Source organism: Eriocheir sinensis, chromosome 7, assembly GCF_024679095.1.
Source record: "Eriocheir sinensis breed Jianghai 21 chromosome 7, ASM2467909v1, whole genome shotgun sequence".
Classification (NCBI taxonomy): domain Eukaryota; kingdom Metazoa; phylum Arthropoda; class Malacostraca; order Decapoda; family Varunidae; genus Eriocheir; species Eriocheir sinensis.
Genome location: NC_066515.1, coordinates 140,001 through 149,066, shown reverse-complemented (window position 1 = coordinate 149,066; position 9,066 = coordinate 140,001).

Below are 9,066 nucleotides of genomic sequence, written 5' to 3'. Positions count from 1 at the left end.
CGGCCACTTCGGTGTGCATAAGACCCTCGGGAGGTTAAAGCAGCGTGTGTACTGGGTAGGCATGCGAAAGGACGCGACTGAGTGGTGCAGGAGTTTAGACGTGTGTTGTGCCAAGATGGGCCCCGGGAGAAGGACTGTGGCTCCCTTACAGGTGTACCAGGTAGGGGCACCCATGGAGAGGGTAGCAGTGGACATTGTGGGCCCATTCCCTAAGACAGTTCGGGGGAATCGCTTTGTGTGCGTGGCCATGGACTATTTTACTAAGTGGCCGGAAGCGTTCCCTCTCCCGAACCATGAGGCGGGCACAGTGGCGGGGGTGTTGGTGGACGAGTTCTTTGCCCGGTTTGGTGTGCCGCACGAGTTGCACTCCGACCAAGGGAGGGAGTTTGAGTCGGCCGTGTTCCGGGAGTGCTGTAGCTTGCTGGGCATTAAAAAGACTCGTACCACGCCCCTACGGCCTCAGTCAGATGGCATGGTGGAACGCTACAACCGCACCCTAGGTCAGGAGTTGGCAAAGTATTGCCAGGAGGGACAGGAGGATTGGGACTTGAAAATCCCCCTGGTACTGATGGCTTACCGCTCGGCCGAACACGAGATGACTGGGTACACGCCCGCGCGGCTGATGTGTGGACGGGAGTTCCGGCTGCCAGTGGATCTGGTGACTGGCAGGCCGCCGGACGAGGAGATGCTCACTACAGTCACCCCCTACGCTATCGCCCTCCAGGACCGTCTCCAGCAAGTACACCATCAGGTGAGGGCTAACCTGAAGGTGTCGGGCGAGACGATGAAAGACCAGTACAATCGGCGGGCCAAGTCACCACCTTTCAAGGAGGGGGACAAAGTGTGGTTGCACAACCCTCGGAGGAAGAAAGGGTTGTCCCCCAAGCTCCAGAGCCCCTGGGAGGGGCCCTACGACGTGGAACGGGTCCTTTCTGACGTCACATTCCGCATACGCCAGGGGCCTCACAGGCGTGCCATGGTGGTGCATGCGGACCGGCTCTGGCGGTACTACGGTCCCGGGGACTTCTCCTGGGAGGAGGAAGCGTCGCTGGCGGGCAGCGAGGAGGAGGAGGAAGCGGACCTGGGGCTGGGGGTCGAGGAGCCCCTGGTGACGGAGGATGAGGAGGACCTGGACTCGAGGGAACCGGAGCCCATGGTGTTGGAGGAGGACGCGGGCGAGGTGTGTCCCCTAGACCGATTACCTCCTGCAGATGCCCCATCTGCAGGAGGTAATCTTGGGCCGGAGGTAAGGAGGCCCAGGAGGGAGCGGCGTCTCCCCGGTTGGATGGATGACTTTGTTTGTGACTGAGCACATGTTTAGTTGAGTTTACTTTATTTGGGCTGGATGTGTGTTTTCTTTTTTTGGGGAGCGAGGACGCTCCATCTTTTCACATGAGGGGGTGATGTTACGGCTGCCTGAGGATCCCGCCAGGAAGTGACGTCACCGAGCGGGAAGGCCTGTGATTGGGGCGCGCACGAGGGCCTTGGGGGACGCCGGCAGGCAGTTGGATTCGAACCTCGGTCGGGACCTGAGGCTCGTAGCGTGGCGGTGCACGGACCCCCTTGGAGACTTGTGGACTTTATTAGAGGGTTTCGACGGTCAACAAGTGGCCGGACCCCGGTGGAACAGTGTGGGAACTGTGACAAAGGAAATAAACCACGTTAAACCGGCGGATTGTGTTTCTCTGAGCCCGCTGAAGTGGAAGGGGTTTGCTTTCTCCACAGTAAAGTGCACTGGTAGCCAGAGGCTGGATTTCACGCACGCTGTCGCTCTCGGAGGGAACACAGGGTGGCACACACGCCTGGGAGTCGCACCTCAGGGGACCAAGGACCCGGAAGTAACGTGAGTAGCCCATCCAGACGTTGGACGCCAGCCACAAGGAGCGGTGAGTCTCCTGGGGACGCTGACGGGGTTTTCGGGCGCCTGGGTGAGGTTACAGGAAGGTTACAATATATTAACAGTACCTGACTTAAGCTACAAAACAATAGTGACATATGTGGGAGGAGAGTGACAATTCTGGTGTTATATGGTGCCCCATGGGTCCTACCCTCTGTGTCTGGTTTACTCTGCCGTGCCCATGCCCTGTCCTGCTGTGCCCTGCTGCTTCCTGGATTAAACTCTAGTGGTTGAGGCGGGAGGGAGACAAGAGACAAGAGGACAGAAGACAGGAATACAGAGAGAGAGAAAAACACACTCACATAAATGTGTAAATATATACATGTGTCCTGGGAGCGTAGCAGGATTGCTACTGTCTAGACAGGACATTCTTCACGCCCATCTTGCACCTTGTGGGCACTGGCGGCGTGACCCCACCGCTCTGCCTTTGTCGGTGCCGGCCGGTGAGCCGGCCCTCTGGACCCCCGTCCCACAGCTAGGTGCCTTCCAGTCAGTGGTGTAACGGTGTGACACTGTCTGGATTGAGGCCCAGGGCCCCTTCTGTGGGCTAGCGGTTCTGTCTGGTGTTTAGTTTTTGTGAGCTAATATTTAGATTTTTTAATTTTTTTTATAAATTTGGATCCTGGCCTACTTGAATTGTATTATTCGTCCTACTTTTGCTGGCTGATCGAAGGTATGCCGGATGCTGGGTTCCTAACAGTGAGTTAGGCGGACCACGGATCCACTACAACATCATACACGGTGATCACAACCCCACAGGGCGAGATGTGAGGAGGGAAATAGTTGAGGGCTTCTTCACCTAAATGTAGACAGTTCAGTGACAACTTATATCACGTTAATTACTGCTCAGGGTAATCTTTTTCCTTTCATGGGACTTACTCATAGGTATATCTTTAAGTTGAAATAAATATCTCATTTGAAGAGGTCATTCTATTTGTACTTTTATGTTTCATAGCAGGTTACATAACTATGATCTCATTTAATAATAGATCCTGAACACTGTTTTGATATTTTGTTACATTTTAGTGCTATATGTACAGATTTAAAAAAAAAATATTTCTCCCCTAAAAATAATTATCAGTACAGTAACAAGAAAATGAACTTTCAACTATAGCATTTAAACTCTTAAGCTTTTATATAGATCACATTCATTTTTATCATAAATAAATTTACTGTATCACAGCAGAGCAGCGCCTCTGTGGTGCAGTGGGACGAATATGAGTGCTGCAGCCACGCTGTCACTGCGTAAGCCCCCACGTTACCTTTACCTTATCACAGCATTATGAGACTACATATTCCACTTTTGAGATCTAAAATACGGACTTAAAATAAGAAAAGTAACAAAACTAATGGGACGAAGAAGAGTGCGGCAGCCACATGCAGTCGCTGCGTATGCCCGCCACCTTACCTTTACCTTATCACAGCATTATGAGACTACATATTGCACTTTTAAGATCTAAAATAGCTACTGACATTAATAAGAAAGGTCACAAAGCAAATCCTTCGCCTTTACTAGACTTACTCTGACTCACAGTGTAGTTGTAGTGTGTGGTTGCACGGGCAACCTCGTTGGGCCCAACAGAGCTGTTGCTGTCTGTACTTCCTTTGTATTCCTTTGTGTTCCTTTGTATTTCTATCCATCTGAGGTTACTACACTGTATACTTTTTTTTTTTTTTTTTTTACAGCAAAGGAGACAGCTCAAGGGCACAAAAAAGTAAACATTAATAAAAAAAAAAAAGCCCGCTACTCGCTGCTCCTAAAAAGAATCTAAAGGTGGCCGAAAGATAGGTCAGTTTCGGGAGGAGAGGTGTCCTGATACCCTCCTCTTGAAAGAGTTCAAGTCGTAGGCAGGAGGAAATACAGATGAAGGAAGATTGTTCCAGAGTTTACCAGCGTGAAGGATGAAAGAGTGAAGATGCTGGTTAACTCTTGCATAAGGGGTTTGGACAGTATAGGGATGAGCATGAGTAGAAAGTCGAGTGCAGCGGGGCCGCAGGAGGAGGGGAGGCATGCAGTTAGCAAGTTCAGAAGAGCAGTCAGCGTGGAAATATCGATAGAAGATAGAAAGAGAGGCAACATTGCGGCGGAATTTAAGAGGTAGAAGACTATCAGTATGAGGAGGAGAGCTGATGAGACGAAGAGCCTTTGCCTCCACTCTGTCCAGAAGAGCTGTGAGGGAGCCCCCACACATGAGATGCATACTCCATACGAGGGCGGACAAGGCCCCTGTATATGGACAGCAACTGTGCCAGGGAGAAGAACTGGCGGAGACGGTACAGAACGCCCAGCCTCGAGGAAGCTGATTTAGTAAGAGATGAGATATGAAGTTTCCAGTTGAGATTTTGAGTTAAGGATAGACCGAGGATGTTTAGTGTTGAGGAAGGTGATAGCTGGGTGTTGTCAAAGAATAGGGGATAGTTGTTTGGAAGATTGTGTCGAGTGGATAGGTGGAGAAACTGTGTTTTGAGGCGTTGAAGGACACCAGGTTCTTCTTGCCCCAATCGGAAATAATAGTAAGGTCTGAGGCTAAGCGTTCTGCAGCCTCCAGCCTTGAGTCGTTAAGTTCCTGAAGGGTGGGTCTTCTATTAAAAGAAGTTGAATAATGCAGAGTGGAATCATCGGCGTAGGAATGGATAGGACAGTTCGTTTTGGAAAGAAGATCATCAATGAACAACAGAAAAAGAGTGGGAGATAGGACAGAACCCTGTGGGACACCACTGTTAATAGATTTAGGGGAAGAACAGTGACCGTCTACCACGGCAGAAATAGAACGGTCAGAAAGGAAACTGGAGATAAAGGTACAGAGAGAAGGATAGAAACCGTAGGAGGGTAGTTTAGAAAGCAAAGATTTGTGCCAGACCCTATCAAAAGCTTTTGATATGTCCAGCGCAATAGCAAAAGTTTCACCGAAACGGCTAAGAGTGGATGACCAAGAGTCAGTTAAGAAGGCTAGGAGATCACCAGTAGAACGCCCCTTGCGGAACCCATACTGGCGATCAGATAGAAGGTCAGAAGTGGAAAGGTGCTTTTGAATCTTCCGGTTAAGGATTGATTCAAAAGCTTTAGATAGACAAGAAAGTAAATCAATAGGACGGTAGTTTGAGGGATTGGAGCGGTCACCCTTCTTAGGTACAGGCTGTATGAAGGCATACTTCCAGCAAGAAGGAAAGGTAGATGTTGACAGGCAGAGGCGAAAGAGTTTGACCAGGCAGGGTGACAGCACGAAGCACAGTTTTTAAGGACAATAGGAGGCACTCCATCAGGTCCATAAGCCTTCTGAGGATTGAGGCCAGAGAGGGCATAGAAAACATCATTTTGAAGAATCTTTATAACAGGCATAAAGGAGTCAGAGGGGGGATGAGTAGGAGGAATATGCCCAGAATCGTCCAGAGTGGAGTTTTGTAGAAAAAGTTTGAGAGAAGAGTTCAGCCTTAGAGATAGATGAGACGGCAGTGTTGCCGTCAGGACTGAGGAGTGGAGGGAAAGATGAAGAAGTGAAGTTGGAGGAGATGTTTTTGGCTAGATGCCAGAAGTCACGGGAAGAGTTAGAGAAAGCAAGGTTTTGACATTTTCTATTAATGAAAGAATTCTTGGTTAGTCGGAGAATAGATTTGGCACGATTTCGGGCAGAAATGTAAAGTTCATAATTAGCATTAGTTTGAAGGCTCTGGTATCTTTTGTGAGCTACCTCTCTATCATTGACAGCACGAGAACAAGCGTGATTAAACCAAGGCTTTTTAGCGTGAGGAGTAGAGAAAGAACGAGGAATGTATGCCTCCATTCCAGAGACAATCACCTCTGTGATGCGCTGAGCACACACAGAGGGGTCTCTATCCTGGAAGCAATAATCATTCCACGGGAATGGAAAAGTACATCCTCAGGTCGTCCCACCGTGCTGAAGCAAAATGCCAGAAGCATCGCCTCTTCGGTGGGTCCAGAGGGTGTACAGGAGCGATAGGACAGGATGCAGAAATAAGATTGTGATCGGAGGAGCCCAACGGAGAGAACAGTTTGACAGAATAAGCAGAAGGGTTTGAGGTAAGGAAGAGGTCTAGAATGTTGGGCCGATCTCCAAGACGGTCAGGAATACGTGTAGGGTGCTGGACCAACTGTTCTAGGTCGTTGAGGATAGCAAAGTTGTAGGCTTGTTCACCAGGATGGTCAGTGAAAGAGGATGAAAGCCAAAGCTGGTGGTGAACATTGAAATCTCCTAGGATGGAGATTTCAGCGAAGGGAGAGTGGGTCAAGATGTGCTCCACTTTAGAATTCAAATAGTCAAAGAATTTTACATAGTTGGTAGAGTTAGGTGAGAGATAAACAGCACAGATGTATTTAGTAATAGAATGACAGTGAAGTCTTAACCAGATGGTGGAAAATTCAGAAGAGTCAAGGTCGTGGGCACGAGAGCAAGTGATGTCGTTGCGCACGTAGGCGCAACATCCAGCTTTGGATTGAAATTTAGGATAGAGATAGTAGGAGGGAACAGAGTAGAGATTGCTGTCAGTAGCCTCAGAAACCTGTGTTTCGGTAAGGAAGAGAAGGTGAGGTTTAGAGGAGGAGAGATGATGTTCCACAGAATGAAAATTAGAGCGAAGACCCTGTCATCTCCGAGACCTTTCTCGCAGATTACATTGTGAATTATAAGCCAAGGTCTACATCCCACCCAGGCATTGAAGCCAAGGTCTGTATCCCACCCAGGCACTGAAGCCAAGGTCTGTATCCCACCCAGGCATTGAAGCCAAGGTCTGTATCCCACCCAGGCATTGAAGTCAAGGTCTGCATTCCACCCAGGCATTGAAGCCAAGGTCTGCATCCCACCCAGGCATTGAAGCCAAGGTCTGCATCCCACCCAAGCACTGAAGCCAAGGTCTGCACCCCACCCATACACTGAAGCCAAGGTCTGCATCCCACCCAGGCATTGAAGCCAAGGTCTGCATCCCACCCAGGCACTGAAGCCAAGGTCAGTATCCCACCCAGGCACTGAAGCCAAGGTCTGCATCCCACCCAGGCACTGAAGCCAAGGTCTGCATCCCACTCAGGCACTGAAGCCAAGGTCTGCATCCCACCCAGGCACTGAAGCCAAAGTCTGCATCCCACCAAGGCACTGAAGCCAAGGTCTGTATCCCACCCAGGCACTGAAGCCAAGGTCTGCATCCCACCCAGGCACTGAAGCCAAGGTCTGCATCCCACCCAGGCACTGAAGCCAAGGTCTGCATCCCACCCAGGCACTGAAGCCAAGGTCTGCATCCCACCCAGGCACTGAAGCCAAGGTCTGTATCCCACCCAGGCACTGAAGCCAAGGTCTGCACCCCACCCAGGCACTGAACCCAAGGTCTGCATCCCACCCAGGCATTGAAGCCAAGGTCTGCACCCCACCCAGTACAGTACAAGCCCAGCCACATCTTTTACATCAGTCCTTGTCATCTGCGAGAAAGGTCTCTCAGATGACAAGATGCACTGTTGCCAGATAAATAATCGATATAACAACCTCAGACGGAAATAGACTTTAATGAAGTGCAACAATAAATAGAAACATGGTGAAGGTAAACTGTAGTATCCTGGATGTCACACTGGCTGTGCCCCAGGATAGCAGTTTCTAGCCTGTCAAGCCTTGGACTATTACTTCTAGTAGTTCACCTATTCTTGTAAGGTGTCTATCCAGCACCTCTTGTGTCTTATTTTGTACATCAATAACTCTTTGGAGGCTTGCCATACCCATTGATGACGATTCTTCGCTATCCTCAATATTAGCGAGTCCCTCGATGGCCTCAAGCTCAAGGAGAGACAGCATCGCCTCTTCGGTGGTTTTCAGCTGGTCACTAACATCCAATGAGCCACCACCTTCAAGGATGAAACAACTTTATTAAACATTGGAATAATTCATCACATGTGCCATTGCACTTTAAACAACTCCTCCAATACAGACTATCAGTGGCAGGTAAATTAAAGAGTTCAAGCTAATAATTGCCGGGGCCTGAAAACTCATCAACGGTAAACAGTAAATTAAGGTTTCTCCTTTCTAGGTAAATATTTACACATATATCAGTTAGCTTTTGTGAAGTATAGTTAAAATGAAGAGATAAGGGAGGTGTTGAAGAATCATTTTGAAGAGGTGAATTAGAGTATGGGAGGAAGAGCAGAAGTGACTAGTATGGAGTAAGATACTGTAATCAATAAAGGGGGGGCTTACTAACAGGTAAATTTATCGCAGTGGTCAGAATAGGATTTTGGGGTTGAATCTATTTTTTCCTGATAAATTTCGATGTGCTTATTACAAATTTGACATTTTCTCCATCACAATGTTTATTTTTTTGCCCCCACTCCCTATCTAACCAAACCTAACCAAACCCAACCTAAAATAACCTAACCTAACAGCCTAAAGTACGGGAGAAAAAATGAAAAAAATGAACCCGACCCCCCTTACCTAACCAAAACTAACTTAATCTAACCTAAAATAACCTAACCTAACCCTCCGTGGTGCAGTGGTCAGCACGCCTGGCTACGAATCTGCGGGCCGCCCCACCCACCTGTTCATCCATCCCTATCGGGTTGGTCGATAAATGGGAAGCTGGGGAAACCAGGGGAAGATAAACTGCGGAAATCCCGCATGTCATTCCAGCCCTGTGTCCCGGGGTAGCGAGTTCTTACCCACCACAGGCTCAAAGGGCTAATGGGACGGAGATGAGCGCCGCACCCACTGTGTATGCACCCCACTTTACTTTAAGTAGGTAACCTAAAGCATGGGGGGGGGGGGGGGCGATGGAAAAAATGCCAATTTATAATAAGCACATTGAAATCTATCAGAAAAAAGTAGTTTCAACACAAAAATCCTATTCTGACCTCTGTAATAATAATACCAATTAACAAATAGCAGTAAGGTAAATATGGTGCCCTCCATTTTTCCTCTGCCCATCCGAGTGCCCCCACTCTCCACCCCACCCCACAAAAGGCACGTTCCCTTAGCAGTTTAAGCATGCTAATTACAGCAGAGTAATGCATCTAGCCTACACATCTGTTAGTTTGCCATGCTTTGTAAATAAAATCATTGCTACTGCTGTAAAGTCATCACAATTAGGTGTCTTACCTGTTGTTTTTTTTCCTCCTTGTTGATCTTGGCTGCCTTCTTCTTGACCTCAGACCTGAAGTCCTTGAACTTCTTTCTCACCTC